Below are 25,523 nucleotides of genomic sequence, written 5' to 3'. Positions count from 1 at the left end.
TGCCCTGGACACAGACTTCTCCACTCAGCTCCATCTAACTCCTTCTTAAGACCCTTCTTTAAGGGTTCACACACCCATCACTTAATGGCGCGTACCAGGCTGTAATAAAGAGAAAGTCTACTCTTCTCTCCACTATCCAACAGCCAGATCTTTTTTTCCAGGTTTTCCAGACTATTTGGTCTACACCATGGGTCAAGAACCTTCAGTTCTCCAGCTACAAGCTTCAATATGCCTTGACAGCCACCAGGAATGCTGGATGTTGTAGTTGCCTAACTGGACGATCAAAGGTTGTTGACCCTGGTCTAGAAGATTCCAGCAAGTTCATTAATGTGCATCAGTCGGGTTCTTGCAGCTGATTGCACGGGTACAGAAGCAATAGCAATGGATCGAAATGACTGCTATATCCATCACGAAGGATCAGTTTGCCAGTGCTCATGATGGATATACCGGACTCCAGGTGTTTCTAGACTGTGTGACAATGCTATGGTCTTTATGTGAAGCACTCCTCTATGAAAGTGTCATCTTCTACTCTTTTTACATCACTGTTTTCCTCATATTGTTTTCACATTGTTTTCTGACTGTTCATAATAATGTGATCTGGAAAGGGTCCAAAAAGTCTTAGTTCTTGTTAGAGGAGGGATTTCTAACCTACTCAGGTGTTCTCTGCCTTAGGAGCCCAAGTGATGAAGCAATAATCAGAGAGACAGACTGCTCGATGTCTTTCCAAAGAGTGTCTCTTTAATGGGGGGGGGTTAGGGTGTTCTTCTATAGTACAAGATCAAAGGGAAATGAGACATTACCAGTGTTGAGCATTCCGATACCGCAAGTATCGGATATCGGCCGATATTTGCTGTATCGGAATTCCGATACCGAGATCCGATACTTTTGTGATATCGGGAATCGGTATCGGGATCGATATTAATGTGTAAAATAAAGAATAAAAATAAAAAATATTGATATACTCACCTCTTTGACGCAGCCTGGACCTTACCGATGTAACCGGCAGCTTCCGTTCCTAAGAATGAGCGCTTGAAAGACCTTAGATGACGTCACGGCCTGTGATTGGTCGCGTGAGCGGTCACGTGACCGCCACGCGACCAAGCACAAGCCGCGACGTCATCTAAGGTCTTTCAAGCACTTGAAAGTCCTTAGATGACGTCGCGGCTTGTAATTGGTCGTGTGGCGGTCACGTGACCGCTCACGCGACCAATCACAGGCCGCGACGTCATTTAAGGTCTTTCAAGCGCTTATTCTTAGGAACGGAAGCTGCCGGTTACATCGGTAAGGTCCAGGCTGCGTCGGAGAGGTGAGTATATCAATATTTTTAATTTTTATTCTTTATTTTACACATTAATATGGATCCCAGGGCCTGAAGGAGAGTTTCCTCTCCTTCAGACCCTGGGAACCATACAGGATACCTTCCGATACTTGAGTCCCATTGACTTGTATTGGTATCGGGTATCGGTATCGGCGATATCCGATACTTTTCGGGTATCAGTCGATACTATCCGATACCGATACTTTCAAGTATCGGACAGTATCGCTCAACACTAGACATTACACAATAATCTGGCAGAAATATGAGTTATACAATGGGTTGTCAAACACATCCTTGGATATGAGATAAATTACACAAGAGAATGTGGGGGTACCTCCCTTATGTCAGTGTGCTCTAGTTCAAAAGTTGAAGTTCTCAAGAAAACTTGGCTGAACAAATAGACTTTTTAGGTGATTACAGACCATTTTGAAAACAACATGTCTTTGACAATTTCTGGGATTCTAAAACTGACCACCGGCCATGTGGATATCGGCATGTAGACAGATGATAACTGGAACATAGGCCATTCTTGCATAATACTATTTTTCTTCTATTTTATTCAGAACAGAAATTAACCATTTCTTTCACAACTCCCCTCTTTTTATCATCTGGTCTACCTTCCCTTGCTAATCCCTTCCTGTTACTCAGGTCTGCAAGATAACACTACTTCACAAAATACACAGCTTATCCTATGTATATCATGGGATACCAGTCTTGCTGCATATCCATTCAGATTATACTTGTGGGTCAGACCTTCTGTTCCTTCAACCCTATTTCTATCAAGGGATTATTATGAGGGGATGATATTGATATATTTTTATGACATAATATAATATAGACATTTTTATTAATATATTAAAATATGTGTTAGAAAATAGAATATAGTTTTTATATGTTAGTATAATTCATAGAGTCCATATTGTCAACGAGTCTTTGTAAGTTCTCTGAGGGCTCTTTGTCTTTTATCAGACCATTGGTCACCCACAATAAATACAACCAGCCAAATCTACTGAAGTTTGCTTGTTGCAGAATATGTATTCACGTTGGAGTGCGAGTATCGAGGTAGTCATCACTTGGGTTTGCTTTATTATCGAGGTAGTCATCACTTGGGTTTGCTTTATTATCGAGGTAGTCATCACTTGGGTTTGCTTTATTATCGAGGTAGTCATCACTTGGGTTTGCTTTATTATCGAGGTAGTCATCACTTGGGTTTGCTTTATTATCGAGGTAGTCATCACTTGGGTTTGCTTTATTATCGAGGTAGTCACCACTTGGGTTTGCTTTATTATCGAGGTAGTCATCACTTGGGTTTGCTTTATTATCGAGGTAGTCATCACTTGGGTTTGCTTTATTATCGAGGTAGTCATCACATGGGTTTGCTTTATTATCGAGGTAGTCATCACTTTGGTTTGCTTTATTATCGAGGTAGTCATCACTTGGGTTTGCTTTATTATTGAGGTAGTCATCACTTGGGTTTGCTTTATTATTGAGGTAGTCATCACTTGGGTTTGCTTTATCATCGAGGTAGTCATCACTTGGGTTTGCTTTATCATCGAGGTAGTCATCACTTGGGTTTGCTTTATTATCGAGGTAGTCATCGCTTGGGTTTGCTTTATTATCGAGGTAGTCATCACTTGGGTTTGCTTTATTATCGAGGTAGTCATCACTTGGGTTTGCTTTATTATCGAGGTAGTCATCACTTGGGTTTGCTTTATTATCGAGGTAGTCATCACTTGGGTTTGCTTTATTATCGAGGTAGTCATCACTTGGGTTTGCTTTATTATCGAGGTAGTCATCACTTGGGTTTGCTTTATTATCGAGGTAGTCATCACATGGGTTTGCTTTATTATCGAGGTAGTCATCACTTTGGTTTGCTTTATTATCGAGGTAGTCATCACTTGGGTTTGCTTTACTATCGAGGTAGTCATCACTTGGGTTTGCTTTATTATCGAGGTAGTCATCACTTGGGTTTGCTTTATCATCGAGGTAGTCATCACTTGGGTTTGCTTTATCATCGAAGTAGTCATCACTTGGGTTTGCTTTATCATCGAGGTAGTCATCGCTTGGGTTTGCTTTATTATCGAGGTAGTCATCACTTGGGTTTGCTTTATTATCGAGGTAGTCATCACTTGGGTTTGCTTTATTATCGAGGTAGTCATCACTTGGGTTTGCTTTATTATCGAGGTAGTCATCACTTGGGTTTGCTTTATTATCGAGGCAGTCATCACTTGGGTTTGCTTTATTATCGAGGTAGTCATCACTTTGGTTTGCTTTATTATCGAGGTAGTCATCACTTGGGTTTGCTTTATTATTGAGGTAGTCATCACTTGAGTTTGCCTTATCTCAGAGTCATCAGAGTATCAGATTTTAGCTTTACGTTTACCTGGAAAACATGTGCAATTAGAACTGTGAATTTTCTTTAAAAGCATAACAAATAACTTTATTATCACTTTATCATTTCAACTTGTTCTGTATCATGAGTAACTCTCATTAGTCCGGAAGGATCCATATAGTGGCAGCAGGCAGGTCCGACCACCTGACAGAAATTTCCTTGAGAGGCTGTGAGATAATTATGTACTATAGAATGATGATTAATAATAGCTATAAGCTGTTTTATGTAGGCTGATTCAAGATTTAGTGCATCAAATAAATAATCAGTTATACTATAAAAACGGTCACCTAGTCGATACATACCAACACATATTCAGGCCTACCTTTAGAAGCTGTATGAAATTAATTTGAGGTAGCTGGAGCAGGTACAATGGTCAGGTCAGGCGGTGCACTTTTTCACATTTAGGCATACACAGATTACACATCCCTATACAAATCTAGCAGCAGCACAATGGAATTCTGGATCACCCAATTAGCTTTTACCTAACTTACCATTGCGTTCTTAGACTGATGCGTCAGTCCATGAGGAAGGGCACTCATAATGATGAACAGTGCCTGAGGAAGGCAGCACCTACTGTCCGCTCTCCTCAGTCCATCCTCTTCTTTAGCACATGAGTGCTTCTGCCATCCTTCTTTTTCGGTGCAGAGGCCTGATCTTGCAGGCTCTGGAGTAGTTGTAGGTCCATCCCCCCGGACACCTGCACCGTGTATATCTCTGCGAGGTGAGAAAGCCGCAGCTTTAGCTACAATGTCAGCTCGGTTATTACCTCCAGCTTCTCTAGCGCACTCTTTAGTGTGAGTTCGCACCTTGACTATAGCAACTTTAAGTTGAGCCACCAAGTCTACATTTTTAGCGGGTTTACCAGTGGAACCAATAAACTTTCTGCTCTTCCATATGGGACCGCAATCATGGAAAATGCCGAATGCGTGGCACTATCAGTAAATGCTCTGCCATTATACATGCCTCAGCGAGTACTTTCAGCTTCCCGAGCAGACATCCTAGAAGGTGAAGCTTCACTTTTTACCACCTCTCTCATGTTGATCAACTATTGCACATCCTGTATGAGGCGCTCCATCTTTGTAAAACCGTGACCCATCTACATAAAGCTCTAGATCTCCATTAGGGACTGGTGTATCTTGCATATTGGCAAGTAGCTGTGTTAAAAACAGTACACCCGTAACATGTCCCCCCGATTCATGACAGTACAAATGGAAAGGGAGGTCATAATTTTGGATTCATAGTGTTGGGGCAGAGACAATGGCTTCCTTCCGGTCCTTGAACCCCTCTTTTGCTTCTGTGGTCAGTTGGTATGGCTGACCCTTGTTGCACATTGACAACACATTGAAGAGAGGCTACATGATCTGTGATGCCGAGGGAATCCATTCTCTACAGTAGCCGATCAGCCCCAGGAATGTTCTCAGTGTACTGATGGACATGGGCACAATTGCTTATGTGTTTCAGCTGAGGTGAAATGCAGTGACCTAAGAAAATTACATTTTCCTTATTTTTTTTTTATTTTGCTGTTTATCTCTTGAAACCTTACATCCTTCGTGGTACAAAAAGATTAGCAAAGAATGTGTTTCGATTAGACATACCTGGTTGCTCTCTGCTCAGGGGATATTGTCTAGTACACACCGGTACAGTTCCTGGCTTCAATTTGATGGATACTTGTGTTATCCTTAACAAACCAACGTCTCTCTTATCCTTTACCCATAGTGCAGCTGATACTTGATTGAGCATTTGCTGAATGTCCTCATCTTTGTTAATTTGCAGTTTTTCATCATCTACCTAAATTAGCGGCATCATAGTGCAGAGGGTTGCTCCAGACAATGGGCCTGTAACAGTAATACCTTTCTTCCAAACTTAATTAATAGCTGCATTCATTGCACTCAGGATATCAGCACTAGTGATGAGCGAACGTGATCACCACTACTCGTTACTCGCCCCAGTATCACTATGCTTGGTGTACACAGCGAGCACCAAGTATTTCCGGGATTATTCGGCGGGAGCTCGGGTCTCCACCTGCAATTCTGGCTCTCTTTAGAGCACCAATGACCATGCAGGGCTTGTCAGCCTGCACTGTAATGCTGCAGCCATCTTTGTTGTGGTCGTGCAGTGATTGGCTGGGCCGCACAACATCATCCCGAGTATAAGAGACCTGGCACCGCCCTGCTCACCGCATTCTGCTCCGGACTGTAGGGAGAGCTGCTGCCGAGATAGGGTCAGAATCGTGGTTTTTATAGTTAGTGTAAGTCTGCAACTCTTACATTCACAACTCCTGAGAAACCAACAGTCCTTTTTAGGGCTAATTTGTGGGTCCCGATATTGCAGCGCTAGGCAGGTAGGGCACAGCATATCCACATCAGTGCAAGGCCTGCAGGCACTGTATGTGCGTCCATTGCTCCCACTGCATCCTCCCAAAGCTCCATAACTGTCTGCTGCTGTTTATTTAATTTAATAATAATCTTTATTTATATAGCGCCAACATATTCCGCAGCGCTTTACAGTTTAACAGTTTCAAAAACAACAGTCATAAGTAACAACGTTAACAATACAATAATTAAAGCGAAATAAGCCGCCCCTGCTCATGAGAGCTGACAATCTACAATGAGGTGGGGGAGATACAAAGTACAGGTGTGTATTTACAATGATGGTCCGGCCATCTTCAGGTGGGGGGGGGGTAGATGGAGATAGTGAATGGGCTACACACACACACAAACATAAAATGACTGATTAGGGAACGTGGTAGGCCGCTCTGAACAAATGTGTTTTGAGCGAGCGCCTAAAACTATGCAAGTTGTGGCTGGTCCTAATATCTTGGGGTAGAGCATTCCAGAGGATTGGCGCAGCACGGGAGAGGTCTTGGAGTCGGGAATGGGAGGTACGGATTAGCGCAGAGGTCGGCTAGGCCGATAGACAGAAATGAGGGAGGAGAACAAGTACTTTGAATTGTATCCTGTAATGAATGGGCAGCCAGTGTAACGACTGGCGAACTGCCTGTGCTGTGCTTCCATATTGAATGAAGTCCCGTACTACAGGTGCTAGCTTCAAAATCAACTGCCATGTTAACTGCTAATCCTGCTACATCATTTATTTGAGTGTGGTTGTGGCAGTACATTGGTCGGACGATACATGCTAGACTCAACAAGCACCGTCCAAACATCCGTAATGGGTTCATGCTACATCGTCTTCTCCTTAGTGCATCGAAAGAATTGGAAAACATTAAAACTTGCTGTTATCGACCAGATTCCAGATGATTGGCCTGACCGGTATAATAATCTAATAAGAAGGGAGACTTTCTGGATTTTTAAGGTTGGCACACTGGCCCCTGAAGGGATAAACCTCACTATTGAGAAAATGACGTAATATATGCATGCTGCTATTCATATATTAATTAGGTGTATATTTTATGTGCACTGGTCTTATTTGTCTTTTAAATTTAGATTGTTTTCAAATGATGTGTTTAACTTTGTATCATCCCTGTTTTATTCCTTTACTGGGGCCTTGATTGGCCTTTTTAACCATGTGGGCGGTCTGTGGAATTGTTTCTGCTTGTTCACAGGCTGCCTTCCCTTTATATACTTTCCCCACCCCACTCTACCGATAACTGCCACCTGAGGAAGACGGAGCTATTCCGTGGAAACAAATAAATGAAGATTCTATATCAGCTCACCTAGGACCGATTTTTGTCCCTTCTTTTATTGTATCATGTGGGCTAATGTCCGTCCATTCCATAGTCATGTGACTGGATGTCATGTGACAGTGATCATGTGCCTCTATTGAATTATGCTGTCATAGAAAATATTAAAAATCCTTAAGGCCCCGTCACACATAGCGATTTACCAACGATCACGACCAGCGATATGACCTGGCCGTGATCGTTGGTAAGTCGTTGTGTGGTCGCTGGGGAGCTGTCACACAGACAGCTCTCTCCAGTGACCAACGATCAGGGGAACGACTTCGGCATCGTTGAAACTGTCTTCAACGATGCCGAAGTCCCCCTGCAGCACCCGGGTAACCAGGGTAAACATCGGGTTACTAAGCGCAGGGCCGCGCTTAGTAACCCGATGTTTACCCTGGTTACCAGCGTAAATGTAAAAAAAAAAAAACAGTACATACTCGCCTTTCGGTGTCCGTCAGGTCCCTTGCCGTCTGCTTCCTGCTCTGACAGTGCCGCCGTACAGTGAGAGCAGAGCGCAGCGGTGACGTCACTGCTGTGCTGTGCTCTCACTGTACGGCCGGCAGTCAGTGAGAGCAGGAAGCAGACGGCAAGGGACCTGACGGACATCAGAAGGCGAGTATGTACTGTTTTTTTTTTTTTACATTTACGCTGGTAACCAGGGTAAACATCGGGTTACTAAGCGCGGCCCTGCGCTTAGTAACCCGATGTTTACCCTGGTTACCAGTGAAGACATCGCTGGATCGGTGTCACACACACCGATTCAGCGATGTCAGCGGGACCTCAACGACCAAAAAAAGGTCCAGGCCATTCCGACACGACCAGCGATCTCACAGCAGGGGCCTGATCGCTGGTACGTGTCACACATAGCGAGATCGCTACTGAGGTCGCTGTTGCATCACAAAACTTGTGACTCAGCAGCGATCTCGCTATGTGTGACGGGGCCTTTAGGCCCTCATGTTGCCTTCCCCCCTCCCCTTTCCTTCTTTTTCTTTCATGTACGATTTCACAACATAGGACCTGTGAGCTGTGTCACACCTGTCTTTATGCGAAATGGCAGTGACACAGCTATGTGAAGCAGACTGATTAAAATGCAAGGACTTCTCTTTATGTCCAGGAAACTTCAAAGAAAGTCTATTGTCTCCACAGAGAGAGAGACAGGAAAAGGTAATTAGGATCCAAGTGGATCCAAAGAAGATCTCACACCATTTACAATGAGACAGAAACACCACGTCTCCGAGAGAAAATATAGGATATCGGAATTTCTATCCATCCGATATGAATGAGACGTATATTGTTGGCACCGGGATAAGTAGGCGATCAAACACATATTTTCTCCTAGTCATAACCCCCACCAAAAGACCCCAAATCCACAAGGGCCATATAACGCAAGCAGATAAGACATGTTTCTAAGCGTAGTTAAAATCCCAATAGGTAAGATGACATCTGCCCAAACTTCTGCGGTCATCTTATAAGGAGTTATTACACAAATTGGGATTGCCTAAAATTATGACGGGCTGAGTCCGGCCCACAACCGGGCCCTTGTGGGGTCATCGTAGAGGGGTGTGTGGGTGGGGCTCAGGGTCTGATAAAAGATTGATCCCAATTATCATCAGTGTTCGTACATGAGAGTTACATTTTCATGTATATAGGGACCCGTCCTGACGGACAAATCGAAGCGCTCTCCTTCGGCTAAACCGCATCGTCTCTGGGATCGGTGTAGTAAGTCCTCCTGTTAATCCCTTTTATTTCATGTAACTGTTTATGCTCTATCGTTTTGTCTCCTTTGTTTATTTTTCATAAACACTGCCTCCCTTTGGATTAAATATAACATTTTATAGTTCTGTTCCTTCTGTTTTGTAAACTACGCCTCAAAGCCAATAGTTGGTGTTTTTGTTTTGTTTTTTTACGGTATCTAATCGACTGAAAGAAATTAGTGGTGGCGGCGAATAGTCTGGGGTTGTCAGAGGTGGCCGTGATTGTACCGATACAAAGTGTATCGTATCGTACCGGAGTGTGTACACATATTCCATGTGTTGCAATCCGGAGGGATTCAGGGATTTGTGGTATTAAGTCCTGACAAATATTTGGGTCCCTGACACGTAGCGTCTCTATTTTCTGTGATTTCACGTTGGGTGAGGGCTTATTTTTTGCGTGATGTTTTCAGTTATACCATTTTTGTGCAGATACGATATTTTGATCGCCCATTATTGCATTTTAATGCAATGTTGTGGACACCAAAAAAACATAATTCTGGCGTTTTGACTTTTTTCTCGTTACGCCATTTAGCGATTGGGTTAATTCTTTTTTTATATTGATAGATTGGGCAACTTTGAACTCGGTGATACCAAATATGTGTATTTTTCTTGTTTTATTCCGAATGGGGCAAACGTTGGGTGATTTGAACTTTTATATGTGTTTTATTTTTTTAATATTTTAAAAAACTTTTTTTTTTACTTTCTGCACGCTTCAATAGTCTCCATGGGAGACTATGATCAGATCGCCTGTATGCAGCAGAAATGCTCACTTGCTATGACCACTGGGTGGTGCTCACAGCAATCCGGTAGTGACAACCATAGTGGTCTGCTGGAGACCTCTGGTTGTCATGCCAACCCATCGGTGACCCGCGATCACGTGATGGGGTCACCAATGGGCGGGATATCCAGTGCACTTGCTGGAAGCACATGTTAAATGCTGCTGTCAGAGATTGACAGCGGCATTTAACTGGTTAACAGCTGTGGGTGAATCGTGATTAGAGGCACATGTCAGCTGTTCAAAACAGCTGACATGTGCCAGAAAAGATGTGGCTCAGCGCAGGAGCCCACAGCAAAGGGAGGGAGTCCGACATCGGCCCAATGTCGGAAAACGGTTCAGGTAATAATCCCTGAATACCTCTTAGACAATCTCCCTTCTCCATAAACTTTCCTTACGCTAATTGCAGCTCAGAACAGTATTATTTGAGAACAGAAGCTATTTGAATTAACAATTAAAAAGACGGTTGCTTTAAGGTTCCATAAGCAGGTACTGCAACACAATGAACCCTGCCGACATGCCACGCTAGGTCTACGTCAAAAAATTTACCTGCACTAAATACTGCGAGCGGCTGCATTAGGATAAACTGTTATCTATTGAAATTAGCCTTTACCACGACTGTTTGTTTTAATGTTGTACCAGCTGTGGTAGTTCAACTCACGTGGTGCTATACAGAGGTAGAAAATAGGAACACCGTTCCTTTAAAACTTCGATTGGTTTATTATTATGCGGTATAAGCCAACAAAAAAAGAAAATAAACACATCCCGCTGCAGCACAGTCCATACATATGCGGGTAACTGGAACGCCCCCGTAGGGCTATGGGGTACTCGGTACCGGGTTCTCAGTAGGGATGCCACGGTGGCTGACCCGGTCCGTGGCCCTAGGGACGTCCGTTGAAAATGGGGGAAAGGACTTTAAAGGGATAATGTTCATGACACCACCTGTGGTATTCGGTCAGGGTGACCGACGCTGCTTTAAGGACTCCGATGGGGCGATGTTATGGCAGCTAGATGGTATACCTTCTGTAGCATGGCTAAAGGGTGTGTAGTCGATGGGAGGTATGTGCCACATAAGTGCCTTGTTGCTGTAATGTAGCCCGGAGTATTTCTTTGTTGTATATAACCATGTATATATATGTGTTCCAGGACCTGTGATGATGTCAGACCACATGGCTAATCATGTGATGGGTTACTGGGTGTGGTTAGCTCTATATAAGACAGGCTAACGCTTAACACAGGGGGGATATGTGTGGAGGTGCTAGCCTCCAGGGTGTGTTAAGACTCCAGGACTGAGCCTGAAGGAATGGACCCTTGTTTTTTTCATTTGCCTGAGCTAAAGGCTATTTGTTTTCTGTTTATGCTAACTGGTTTATGGAACAATAAACCTTTGAACTTTTGTTGGAACCTGCATCCTGAGTGTCAGCCGTCGCATCTGAGTGAGTGAAACCCCTACAATTGGTGGTAGACGTGCGGGCAGCGTTCCCAGCGGAGATGAAAAGTCTGTTATTGAATGTCCTGGGTCAAGTCTGTTGTAAGCCACCCGGGGAAAATGGAGGAACTGCTGAAACACTTGGTCCAGTTGCAGTCACAGCAGCAAGAGACCAACAGGCAGTCGCAGTCACAGCAGCAAGAGGCTAACAGGCTGTTTATGCAGCAGTTGCAACAGAACCAGCAAGAGACCAACAAGCTGTTGATGCAGCAAATACAACAGAGCCAGCAGGAGCAACGGCAGAGTCAGCAGGAGCAACGGCAGCAGATGCAGCTTCTGGCAATCGCCATCCAGGGCAAGACGAGTGCCCCAACCCCAGGTCTGGCTGATGACACCCACGTCCGGAAGACGGTAAGACGCGCATTGCAGAACATGACTCCCGGGGATGATGTCGAGGCCTTCCTGACGGTGTTTGAGAGGGTTGCTGAGAGGGAAAAACTTCCGCCAGAACAGTGGGCAGAGGTATTGGCACCTTACCTGATGGGGGAACCTCAGAAGGCATACTATGATTTGACCTTGCAGGATGCCAAGGAGTATCACAAATTGAAAGCCGAGGTTCTCGCATGTTTGGGGGTGACACTGACTGTTAGGGCACAGCGAGTTCACTGCTGGGCCTTTCACCGGGACAAACCGCCTCGCTCCCAAATGTTTGACCTGTTGCACCTGGTCCAGAAATGGCTACAGCCAGAGTCCTCTACGCCTGCACAGATGGTAGAACGGGTGATGATGGATCGGTTTGTGCATTCCCTCCCGAGGTCCATACAGACTTGGGTTGCCCAGGGTGTTCCCCAGAATGCCGATGAACTGATTGGACTGGTCGAGAGATACCAAGGGATGGAAGGCTCATTTGGGAGGCAGCCCATGCCGTACTGGGGGTCCCAGAAAGGTGCTGAGTCCCAAAAAGGGGTGGGGTGTCCAAGGTCACAAAGGGCGGGGGAGGTGGTGCCCAAGGTCCCTACGGGTGATATTATTTGCTGGAGGTGACACGGGCCAGGACATATAGCTGCCCGTTGTTCCAGACCACTGAGCAGATGGACTGCAGCATGGGACGCCGTTGTTCATACTATGCGTATCCAGCCTGCAGTGTGAACTCTCCGCCCAACGTGGGACCTCAAGCGTGTCCCGTAAAGGTGAACGGTCGAGCAGTAATGGCACTGTTAGACTCGGGGAGCCTAGTGACCCTGGTGAGGGCCACTTTTCCTCTCCACCTGCTCCCGGGAAAGAAGGTCGGAGTGCGGTGCATACATGGTGATGCAAAGGACTACCCTTTGGCCAGGGTGGACATTGAAACGGCATGTGGCACTGAGTCCCACATAGTCGGCGTCGTGCAGGACTTGTTGCACCCTATAATTATTGGCCGGGATTTCTGTTTGTTTTGGGATTTGTGGGGAAAAGGTTCGGAGCTCCCTAGCAAGAGTAGGGAACCAATGAACCCTGGAAGGGTGTCGCCACACCCGGAGTCAGACAGGTTTCCTTTTTGTGTTCTGGTTGGGGATGAGGAGGAAGTGTCCCCTGCATCTGACATTCTGAAGTTAGAGGTAACCGGTGAAAATTTTGGGACTGCCCAACATAGGGACCCCACTCTGAGGGAAGCCTTTAATAATGTCATAGTTATTGATGGGGTGGTACAGGAGCCGGGGGCAGACACAAGATTTCCCCATTTTCTGATGAGTGGGGAGTTGTTGTACCGGGTCACGAAAATAAGGGAGGAGTTGGTAGAGCAGTTGGTAGTGCCGGGTCAATATAGACGGAAGGTGTTGGACATGGCCCATTCACACATCTTGGGTGGACACCTAGGGGTGGAAAAAAGGCAGGAACGCGTTGTGCAGAGGTTCTATTGGCCTGGGTGTCACCGGGAAATAGTGAACTACTGCAGGTCCTGCCCTACATGTCAGCTAACTGCTCCCACTCCTCATTTCCGGAACTGTTGTGAATTTGGATTCTGGGCTCCCCCGGTGGCTACTGGTGGAATTGAACTGGTGTTTTCATCTTCTCTGTTCACCTGTTCCCATCAAGATGTGGGAGTCGCTATATAACCTTGCTGCTCTGTTAGTTGCTTGCCGGTCAACAATGTTATCAGAAGCCTCTCTGTGCTTGTTCCTGCTCCTAGACAACTACTAGATAAGTTGGACTCTTGTCCATGTTTGTTTTTGCATTTTTGTTCCAGTTCACAGCTGTAGTTTCGTTACTGTGTCTGGAAAGCTCTTGTGAACAGGAATTGCCACTCTGGTGTTATGAGTTAATGCCAGAGTTTTAAAGTAATTCCTGGATGGTGTTTTGATAGGGTTTTCAGCTGACCATGAAAGTGTCCTTTCTGTCTTCTGCTATGTAGTAAGTGGACCTCAAATTTGCTAAACCTATTTTCATACTACGTTTGTTATTTCATCTTAATTCACCGCCAATACATGTGGGGGGCCTCTGTCTCCTTTTGGGGTATTTCTCTAGAGGTGAGCTAGGACTAATATTTTCCTCTGCTAGCATTATTTAGTCCTCCGGCTGGTGCTGGGCATCTAGAATCAACTTAGGTATGCTACCCGGCCACTGCTAGTTGTGTGTTAGGTTTAGTTCATGGTCAGCTCAGTTCCCATCTTCCAAGAGCTAGTTCCTATATATGCTGATGCTATGTTCTCTTGCCATTGAGATCATGACAGTTTGACCGGCCCACAAAGTGTTAATTGTTTGGGCTGAAGCAGGAGAAAAAGAAGTGTTTAAGGGAATTTTTTTTTTTTTTTTCCCCTCAGAGTTTTGCTGCCTAGCCCTTAATTGCTGTCTAGCTGCTTCTTACCTCCTCTTAACCCTTGAATGGCTCTGTGTCCACCTGTTTGTAATGGATCTTCAGAGTGTAACTGCAGGTTTGAATAATCTCGCCACGAAGGTACAAAATTTGCAAGACTTTGTTTTTCATGCACCTGTATCTGAGCCGAGAATTCCTTGGCCGGAATTTTTCTCGGGGAATAGATCTGGGTTTCAGAATTTTCGAAATAATTGCAAATTATTTTTGTCCCTGAAATTTCGCTCTGCCGGAGACCCTGCACAGCAGGTCAGGATTGTGATTTCCTTGCTCCGGGGCGACCCTCAAGACTGGGCTTTTTCATTGACACCAGGGGATCCTGCGTTGCTCAATGTGGATGCGTTTTTTCTGGCCTTGGGGTTGCTTTATGACGAACCTCATTTGGAGCTTCAGGCAGAAAAAACTTTGATGTCCCTATCTCAGGGGCAAGATGAAGCGGAAATTTACTGTCAAAGATTCCGTAAATGGTCTGTGCTTACTCAGTGGAATGAGTGCGCCCTGGCGGCGACTTTCAGAGAGGGTCTCTCTGATGCCATTAAGGATGTTATGGTGGGGTTCCCTGTGCCTGCGGGTCTGAATGAGTCCATGACAATGGCTATTCAGATCGATAGGCGTTTGCGGGAGCGCAAACCAGTGCACCATCTGGCGGTGTCCACTGAGAAGTCGCCAGAGAGTATGCAGTGTGATAGAATTCTGTCCCGAAGCGAGCGGCAGAATTTTAGACGGAAAAATGGGTTGTGTTTCTATTGTGGTGATTCTACTCATGTTATATCAGCATGCTCTAAGCGCACTAAAAAGCTTGATAAATCTGTTTCCATTTGCACCTTACCGTCTAAGTTTATTCTATCTGTGACCTTGATTTGCTCTTTGTCATCTATTACCACGGACGCCTATGTTGACTCTGGCGCCGCTTTGAGTCTTATGGATTGGTCCTTTGCCAAACGCTGTGGGTATGATTTAGAGCCTTTGGAGACTCTTATTCCTCTGAAGGGGATTGACTCCACCCCATTGGCTAATAATAAACCACAATACTGGACACAAGTAACTATGCGTATTAATCCGGATCACCAGGAGATTATTCGCTTTCTGGTGCTGTATAATCTACATGATGATTTGGCGCTAGGATTGCCTTGGCTGCAATCTCACAACCCAGTCCTCGACTGGAGAGCTATGTATGTGTTGAGCTGGGGATGTAAGGGGGCTCATGGGGATGTACCTGTGGTTTCCATTTCATCATCTATTCCCTCTGAAATTCCTGAGTTCCTGTCTGACTATCGTGACGTCTTTGAAGAATCCAAGCTTGGTTCATTACCTCCGCACCGAGAGTGCGATTGTGCCATAGATTTAATTCCGGGTAGTAAATACCCAAAGGGTCGTTTATTTAATCTGTCTGTGCCTGAACATGCTGCTATGCGAGAATATATAAAGGAGTCCTTGGAAAAGGGACATATTCGTCCATCGTCATCTCCCTTAGGAGCCGGTTTTTTCTTTGTGTCAAAAAAAGACGGCTCTTTGAGACCATGTATCGATTATCGGCTTTTGAATAAAATCACTGTAAAATATCAATACCCATTGCCGTTGCTGACTGATTTGTTTGCTCGCATAAAGGGGGCCAAGTGGTTCTCTAAGATTGACCTTCGTGGGGCGTATAATTTGGTGCGAATCAGGCAGGGGGATGAGTGGAAAACCGCATTTAATACGCCCGAGGGCCACTTTGAGTATTTAGTGATGCCTTTTGGTCTTTCTAATGCTCCGTCAGTTTTCCAGTCCTTTATGCATGATATTTTTCGCGATTATTTGGATAAATTTATGATTGTGTATCTGGATGATATTCTGATTTTTTCGGATGACTGGGACTCTCATGTCCAGCAAGTCAGGAGGGTTTTCCAGGTTTTGCGGTCTAATTCTTTGTGTGTGAAGGGTTCTAAGTGTGTTTTTGGGGTACAGAGGATTTCCTTTTTGGGATATATTTTTTCTCCCTCTTCCATTGAAATGGATCCTGTCAAGGTTCAAGCTATTTGTGATTGGACGCAGCCCTCTTCTCTTAAGAGTCTTCAGAAATTTTTGGGCTTTGCTAACTTTTATCGTCGATTTATTGCTGGTTTTTCGGATATTGCTAAGCCATTGACCGATTTGACTAAGAAGGGTGCTGATGTTGCTGATTGGTCCCCTGACGCTGTGGAGGCCTTTCGGGAGCTTAAGCGCCGTTTTTCCTCTGCCCCTGTGTTGCGTCAGCCTGATGTTGCTCTACCTTTTCAGGTTGAGGTCGACGCTTCTGAGATCGGAGCTGGGGCAGTGTTGTCGCAGAAAAGTTCTGACTGCTCCGTGATGAGGCCTTGTGCCTTCTTTTCCCGTAAATTTTCGCCCGCTGAGCGGAATTATGATGTTGGGAATCGGGAGCTTTTGGCCATGAAGTGGGCTTTTGAGGAGTGGCGTCATTGGCTTGAGGGGGCCAGACATCAGGTGGTGGTATTGACTGACCACAAAAACTTGATTTATCTTGAGACCGCCAGGCGCCTGAATCCTAGACAGGCGCGCTGGTCATTATTTTTCTCTCGGTTTAATTTTGTGGTGTCATACCTACCGGGTTCTAAGAATGTTAAGGCGGATGCCCTTTCTAGGAGTTTTGAGCCTGACTCGCCTGGTAACTCTGAGCCCACAGGTATCCTTAAGGATGGAGTGGTATTGTCAGCCGCTTCTCCAGACCTGCGGCGGGCCTTGCAGGAGTTTCAGGCGGATAGACCGGATCGTTGCCCACCTGATAAACTGTTTGTTCCTGATGATTGGACCAGTAGAGTCATCTCTGAGGTTCATTCTTCTGCGTTGGCAGGTCATCCTGGCATTTTTGGTACCAGGGATTTGGTGGCAAGGTCCTTCTGGTGGCCTTCCCTGTCACGAGATGTGCGAGGCTTTGTGCAGTCTTGTGACGTTTGTGCTCGGGCCAAGCCTTGTTGCTCTCGGGCTAGTGGATTATTGTTGCCCTTGCCCATTCCTAAGAGACCTTGGACGCACATCTCGATGGATTTTATTTCAGATCTGCCTGTTTCTCAGAAGATGTCTGTCATCTGGGTGGTGTGTGACCGTTTCTCTAAGATGGTCCATTTGGTTCCTCTGCCCAAGTTGCCTTCTTCTTCCGAGTTGGTTCCTCTGTTTTTTCAAAATGTTGTTCGTTTGCATGGTATTCCTGAGAATATCATTTCTGACAGAGGGACCCAATTCGTGTCTAGATTTTGGCGGGTATTCTGTGCTAGGATGGGCATAGATTTATCTTTTTCGTCCGCTTTCCATCCTCAGACGAATGGCCAGACCGAGCGGACTAATCAGACCCTGGAGACATATCTGAGGTGTTTTGTGTCTGCTGACCAGGATGATTGGGTTGCTTTTTTGCCATTGGCAGAGTTCGCTCTCAATAATCGGGCCAGCTCTGCCACTTTGGTGTCCCCGTTTTTCTGTAATTCGGGGTTTCATCCTCGATTTTCCTCTGGTCAGGTGGAATCTTCGGATTGTCCTGGAGTGGATGCTGTGGTGGAGAGATTGCATCAGATCTGGGGGCAGGTGGTGGACAATTTGAGGTTGTCCCAGGAGAAGACTCAGCTTTTTGCCAACCGCCACCGTCGTGTTGGTCCTCGGCTTTGTGTTGGGGATTTGGTGTGGTTGTCTTCTCGTTTTGTCCCTATGAGGGTCTCTTCTCCTAAGTTTAAGCCTCGGTTCATCGGCCCGTATAAGATATTGGAGATTCTTAACCCTGTTTCCTTCCGTTTGGACCTCCCTGCATCCTTCTCTATTCATAACGTTTTTCATCGGTCATTATTGCGCAGGTATGAGGTACCGGTTGTGCCTTCCGTTGAGCCTCCTGCTCCGGTGTTGGTTGAGGGTGAGTTGGAGTACGTTGTGGAGAAAATCTTAGACTCTCGTGTTTCCAGACGGAGACTCCAGTATCTGGTCAAGTGGAAGGGATACGGCCAGGAGGATAATTCTTGGGTGAATGCATCTGATGTTCATGCCTCTGATCTGGTTCGTGCCTTTCATAGGGCCCATCCTGATCGCCCTGGTGGTTCTGGTGAGGGTTCGGTGCCCCCTCCTTGAGGGGGGGGTACTGTTGTGAATTTGGATTCTGGGCTCCCCCGGTGGCTACTGGTGGAATTGAACTGGTGTTTTCATCTTCTCTGTTCACCTGTTCCCATCAAGATGTGGGAGTCGCTATATAACCTTGCTGCTCTGTTAGTTGCTTGCCGGTCAACAATGTTATCAGAAGCCTCTCTGTGCTTGTTCCTGCTCCTAGACAACTACTAGATAAGTTGGACTCTTGTCCATGTTTGTTTTTGCATTTTTGTTCCAGTTCACAGCTGTAGTTTCGTTACTGTGTCTGGAAAGCTCTTGTGAACAGGAATTGCCACTCTGGTGTTATGAGTTAATGCCAGAGTTTTAAAGTAATTCCTGGATGGTGTTTTGATAGGGTTTTCAGCTGACCATGAAAGTGTCCTTTCTGTCTTCTGCTATGTAGTAAGTGGACCTCAAATTTGCTAAACCTATTTTCATACTACGTTTGTTATTTCATCTTAATTCACCGCCAATACATGTGGGGGGCCTCTGTCTCCTTTTGGGGTATTTCTCTAGAGGTGAGCTAGGACTAATATTTTCCTCTGCTAGCATTATTTAGTCCTCCGGCTGGTGCTGGGCATCTAGAATCAACTTAGGTATGCTACCCGGCCACTGCTAGTTGTGTGTTAGGTTTAGTTCATGGTCAGCTCAGTTCCCATCTTCCAAGAGCTAGTTCCTATATATGCTGATGCTATGTTCTCTTGCCATTGAGATCATGACACGGAACCCCCTTGTGCCCCTGCCCATTATTGAGGTGCTGTTCGAGAGAATTGCCATGGACTTGGTCGGTCCCTTAGTTAAATCAGCCCGGGGCCATCAGTATATATTAGTCATCCTGGACTATGCCACACGCTATCCTGAGGCAATTCCTCTGAGAAATTCTTCCTCGAAGAGTATAGCCCGCGAGTTGGTCCATGTCTTTTCCCGGACAGGTCTGCCGAAGGAGATTCTGACTGACCAGGGGACACCTTTCATGAGCAAAGTGATGAGGGAGTTATGCAAAGCCCTGAAAATCTCCCAGTTGAGGACCTCGGTGTACCATCCCCAGTCAGATGGCCTTGTTGAGAGATTTAACAAGACACTGAAGAGCATGCTGAGAAAAGCTATAGAGAAAGATGGTAGAGACTGGGATTGTCTCTTACCCTATCTGATGTTTTCCATTCGTGAAGTTCCACAGGCCTCCACAGGGTTCTCACCGTTTGAGCTTCTATATGGCCGACATCCGCGAGGACTCCTGGATATAGCCAAGGAAACCTGGGAAGCCGAAGTCACGCCCCACAGAAGCATCATTGAGCATGTGGCCCTGATGCAGCAGAGGATTGCAAAGGTGATGCCTATTGTGAAAGAACACCTCCTCCAGACACAAGAAGCTCAGACCAGAGTCTACAACCGGTCTGCAAGAGTGAGGCAGTTCAATCCGGGAGACCGAGTTCTTGTGTTAGTTCTGACGTTGGAGAGCAAGTTCTTGGCCAAATGGCAAGGGCCATATGAGGTTGTCGAGAAACTTGGTGAAGTAAATTATAAAATTCACCAACCAGGAAGATGGAAACCATTCCAAGTATACCATGTCAACCTCATCAAGCCGTGGCAAGATAGAGAGCCGACAGTAACTCCATCGTTGTTAAGCAACCCAGAAGGTGAGGTTGGAGCGGTTACTATAGCGGAGACACTATCGAAGACCCAGAAACAGCAGTGCCGGGAGTTACTCCAGAAAAACAGGAACCTGTTTTCAGAGTTGCCAGGACACACGAAGGTCATAGAGCACAAGGTCCTAACAGAGCCACATGTGCGGGTGAACGTGAAGCCCTATCGTATTCCTGAGGCTCGTCGAGAAGTTATCTCCAAGGAAGTGGAGCGTATGTTGAAGCTTGGAGTCATTGAGGAATCCAAGAGTGGTTGGTCGAGCCCAATTGTCCTGGTCCCAAAACCTGATGGAGAGTGGAGGTTTTGCACTGACTATCGGAAGTTGAATGAGGTCTCCAAGTTTGACGCCTATCCCATGCCCCGCGTTGATGAGCTCATCGAAAGGCTTGGGCATGCCAGATATATATCCACCTTGGATTTGACAAAGGGGTATTGGCAGATCCCCATGGCACAGGAAGCCAAGGAGAACACGGCCTTTTCGACACCTGATGGATGCTTCCAGTATGTCCGGATGCCGTTTGGCCCACAGGGAGCTCCGGCGACCTTCCAGAAGGCTATGGATAGAGTCCTTGCACCCCATAAGGCCTACGCTGCTGCGTACCTAGATGATATCGTCATCTTTAGCCCGGACTGGGAGAGTCATTTGGAGAAAGTCCAAGCGGTGTTTGATGCTCTAAGAGAGGCGGGGTTTACAATAAACCCGAAGAAGTGGGCCTTGGGTAAGGAAGAAGCTAAATACCTAGGCTATATAGTGGGTCGTGGAGAAATAAAGCCCCAAATCAGGAAAGTGGAGGCAATCCAAACATGGCCGAAACCACTCCCCAAAAAGCAAGTTAAAGCCTTTCTGGGAATGGTGGGATATTACAGGAGGTTCATCCCGAACTTCGCCACAGTGGCTGCGCCTCTGACTGATCTGCTAAAGGGGACAAAATCGGTGATGGTTAAATGGTCCGATGAGATAGTCAGCCTTCCAAGAGTTGAAAGGGGCTCTATGTAAGCAGCCCATTCTGATGGCCCCAGACTTCAAGAAAGAATTTATTCTTCAGACAGATGCCTGATGTTGGGGTAGGAGCAGTCCTTTCCCAAGAGCTACATGGGGAGGAGCATCCTGTTCTCTATCTGAGTAGAAAGCTGTCCTCATCTGAGAAGAACTACTCAGTCGTGGAAAAAGAGTGTTTGGCCATAAAGTGGGCTGTAGACACATTACGGTACTATCTGCTGGGTCGTAAATTCAGACTAATATCTGACCATGCCCCACTTAGATGGATGAGGCAAACAAAGGGTAGAAATGCTAGGGTCACCCGTTGGTTCTTAGCCCTGCAGGACTTCAGTTTCCATGTGGAACATAGGGCCGGAAAGCTGCACGGTAATGCGTATGCCCTATCAAGAATCCCTTGTTTAGTGGGGGAAAGTGCCAAGCCCCATGGCTTTAGGCAGAGGGGAGAGGTATGTAGCATGGCTAAAGGGTGTGTAGTCGACAGGAGGTATGTGCCACATAAGTGCCTTGTTGCTGTAATGTAGCCCATAGTATTTTTTTGTTGTATATAACCATGTATATATATGTGTTTCAGGACCTGTGGTGATGTCAGACCACATGGCTCATCATGTGATGGGTTACTGGGTGTGGTTAGCTCTATATAAGACAGGCTAATGCTTAACACAGGATATATGTGTGGAGGTGCTAGCCTCCAGGGTGTGTTAAGACTCCAGGACTGAGCCTGAAGGAATGGACACTTCTTTTTTTCATTTGCCTGAGCTAAAGGCTATTTGTTTTCTGTTTATGCTAACTGGTTTATGGAACAATAAACCTTTGAACTTTTGTTGGAACCTGCATCCTGAGTGTCAGCCGTCGCACCTGAGTGAGTGAAACCCCTACACTTCCCACAGGCTTCCCTTTGTGTAGATGGTGGATGGTACAAGGTGAAGTGAAGAACGAGGACACAGGGTTGCAGTCTCTTTACTTTTACTGAAGGCTTCAGCATCCACAGTCCCGAGCACCAGTTCACAGGGCAGGCAGAGTCCGGCCGGACTGAAGGCAAATCCAGAGTCCCCTTATCCAGGTGGAAATCAGTAGCCTTCCTCTAGCGCCTGGGTGTTGTAATACCTCCCTGCTAAGCTTCTCGGTAAGACCCTCACAACTGTTGCAGATGTTCTAGATGTTATGTCTCTCTCTCTGTCCCCCTGATGGTAAGGATAGGACAAACCGTATGACTGATGGCCTAAGGCTTTTTACAGGGACTCTAGCATGCCCCGGCCCCCACTGTTGCCACCGTGCATCCTGGGTATAGGTCGGGCAATTAATATGGAATTAGCTGTCCCGCCGGTCTCTGGAGCAAGGCTTGGAGACGCTGACTCCCTCAGTGTTCCGGCTACCGGATCCTGCGCCTCAGAAAGGAGGCAGCTTTTTGCAGGGCAGAACTCCTTCTGGTTTTCAGTCTCTACAATACAATTCTCTTCCAATGTCTCTTTCTTAGGATGCTGCCACACGTCGGGCAGGCGCAGCTCCGTGGCCTTCTGTCTAGGCCTCTGACAGGATCCCACCCCTGTCAAAGACCCACTACTTGAGCGGAGCTCAGATAACTGCTAACTGGGTGAAGCCCAGCTCGCTTTTGCCTAACTTCCTATCCAGACCAGCAGTTTTACTTAATTGTGAGGAGTGCCCTACTAAATAGGAGCATAGCTCCCCCTGGTGGACTGGAGTGTGAAGTGTGTTGTGTTGTTTCTGATACCAGGTAAAGAGATCTCCTTTATTGCCTTCAGACGTAACATCACTCCCCCTGGTGGAAGAATGATATTACTGCAACGACCAGGACCCTGGGGCGCTGCATAACATCCCGCTTTTGAACCACACAGGTTCAGTCTTTCTTCAGGACACAAGAACCATTGGAGAATCCTCTCTCCAGTCTTGCTGAACCCAGACTGCCGCTAAAGCCCAGTTATTGAAGCCCCAGACCATGAGACTATTTCCATCATGTGACTGACCACATGATCAGGATATCATACAGGTCCTGTCAATACACAGAGGTGCAGGTGGAGATAAGGAGGACATCTCCCCATCCACTTCATCGATGTCCACAAAAAACAGCCCATGTATGAAACTTTAACTTAACCCTCACTACATGTAGTGTGCTGGAGGAAAACGCTCTCTTATCACTGACGCCATATATCTCCCCTCCATTACATTACCTGTGATTTTGTCATACAGCGCATACACAAACGAAATGGCACACTGTCTTTTCTCCAACATAATTTCTGCCGGCACTATCTCTGAAGACAGTGCGCACAACATGGCATCTCCAATTGTTATATAGACCCAATGGTGCAATGCAGGCGGCCAGTCACAGTAATGCCAGTGGCAAAGATGGCTACGGCATTATTGTGATTGTCAGCCAATAGACCCATGTTTATTGGATGAAAACAGCCACGAAAAGTGCTGTGCGAGGAATTGAGCATGGTGGATGAGTGCCTGGAACCTCGTACAAACAACGAGCATCTCGAGAACCGTAGAGCTCTAGGGAATAACGAGCAATACTGAGCATGTTTGCTCATCACTAATTATTACCAGTGCCCGTCCTTTATCTGCTGGTTTACAAACTATGGATGGATCTTCTTTCAAGTTATATAAAGCATCCATGGTGGCTTTACTAATCAAGGAAAAATAAGCTTCTATTTACACACGTGGTCAAAATTGTTGGTCCCCCTCGTTTAATGACAGAAAAACCCTTAATGGTCACAGAAATAACCTAAATCATTCAGCTGCAGCGATGAAAAGTAAATCTCCGAGCACTTACAAATACTCGGAGACCCCCGGAGCATGCTCGGGAAATCTCGAGCAACGAGTACAATCACTCATCACTACACCTCTCCATTACTAAGCCAGGCTTAATGTCACCTTACAATACAAAGGTGACATTAACCCCTAAACTATTACACCACTTGCCACCACTACAGGCAAGTGGGAAGAGCGAGGCTAAATGCCGGTATTGGCACATCTTACAAATGTGCCTTTTCTGGCGTGGCTGTCTTCTGATGTTTTTAGTCAGTTGGGCCAATATCCATGGTCCCTTCCTAGGCTATTAATATCAGCCCACAGCTGTCTGTATAGCTTTTGCTGGTTATTAATTATGGGGAAAGCCCACATCATTTTTGGGGAGTCCCCTATTTTAATAGCCAGTAAAGGCTAAGTATACAGCTGTGAGCTGATATTAATAGCCTGGGATGCTCCATGGGTATTACCCCTTCCCAGGCTGTAAACATCGGCCCCAGTCGCTGGCTTTCCCTCTGCTGGTTTGGAAAATTGCGTGGAGCCTATGCCATTTTTTTTCCAATAAATAATCGTTTATTAATTAAATACATGTCCAGTAATTTGCACACACCCTGTACTAATTGTATTTGTCACTGACATCTATTTATCTACCTATTCTATGTGTATTTACTGTATGTCATCCATCTCTTCTATCCTGTCAGCTCCTGCAGTGATTTTACAGAAGGCGGCAGATGAATTACTGGATTTTCTTCTATCTGTCAGTGCAATATAAATACATATATATATATATATATATATATACACTCACTGGCCACTTTATTAGGTACACCATGCTAGTAACGGGTTGGACCCCCTTTTGCCTTCAGAACTGCCTCAATTCTTCGTGGCATAGATTCAACAAGGTGCTGGAAGCATTCCTCAGAGATTTTGGTCCATATTGACATGATGGCATCACACAGTTGCCGCAGATTTGTCGGCTGCACATCCCAAAGATGCTCCATACAAGGCAGGATGGATCCATGCTTTGATGTTGTTTACGCCAAATTCTGACCCTACCATCCGAATGTCGCAGCAGAAATCGAGACTCATCAGACCAAGCAACGTTTTTCCAATCTTCTACTGTCCAATTTCGATGAGCTTGTACAAATTGTAGCCTCAGTTTCCTGTTCTTAGCTGAAAGGAGTGGTACCCGGTGTGGTCTTCTGCTGCTGTAGCCCATCTGCCTCAAAGTTCGACGCACTGTGCGTTCAGAGATGCTCTTAGGCCTACCTTGGTTGTAACGGGTGGCGATTTGAGTCACTGTTGCCTTTCTATCAGCTCGAACCAGTCTGCCCATTCTCCTCTGACCTCTGGCATCAACAAGGCATTTCCGCCCACAGAACTGCCGCTCACTGGATTTTTTTTCTTTTTCGGACCATTCTCTGTAAACCCTAGAGATGGTTGTGCGTGAAAATCCCAGTAGATCAGCAGTTTCTGAAATACTCAGACCAGCCCTTCTGGCACCAACAACCATGCCACGTTCAAAGGCACTCAAATCACCTTTCTTCCCCATACTGATGCTCGGTTTGAACTGCAGGAGATTGTCTTGACCATGTCTACATGCCTAAATGCACTGAGTTGCCGCCATGTGATTGGCTGATTAGAAATTAAGTGTTAACAAGAAGTTGGACAGGTGTACCTAATAAAGTGGCCAGTGAGTGTATATATATGTGGGTGTTACTGACATGTATATATATCTCTGTATTCTATGTGTATATTTCTATTCCATCTATTCTATTCTGACCTGTCAGTGTGATTTTACTGTACACTGC

General features: G+C 45.9%; 1 protein-coding gene across 1 annotated transcript in view; it reads left to right on the top strand.

Annotated features, from left to right (window-relative positions):
- Positions 1–25,523, top strand: part of LOC143783132 (cytochrome P450 2C20-like) — a 225,111-nt gene that overhangs the window by 268 nt on the left and 199,320 nt on the right. The gene's annotated exons all lie outside the window — the stretch shown is intronic.

The sequence above is a fragment of the Ranitomeya variabilis genome, chromosome 6, assembly GCF_051348905.1.
Source record: "Ranitomeya variabilis isolate aRanVar5 chromosome 6, aRanVar5.hap1, whole genome shotgun sequence".
Lineage (NCBI taxonomy): Eukaryota > Metazoa > Chordata > Amphibia > Anura > Dendrobatidae > Ranitomeya > Ranitomeya variabilis.
The sequence above is the reverse complement of the archived record's forward strand: the minus strand, read 5'-3'. Positions and strand labels throughout refer to the sequence as shown.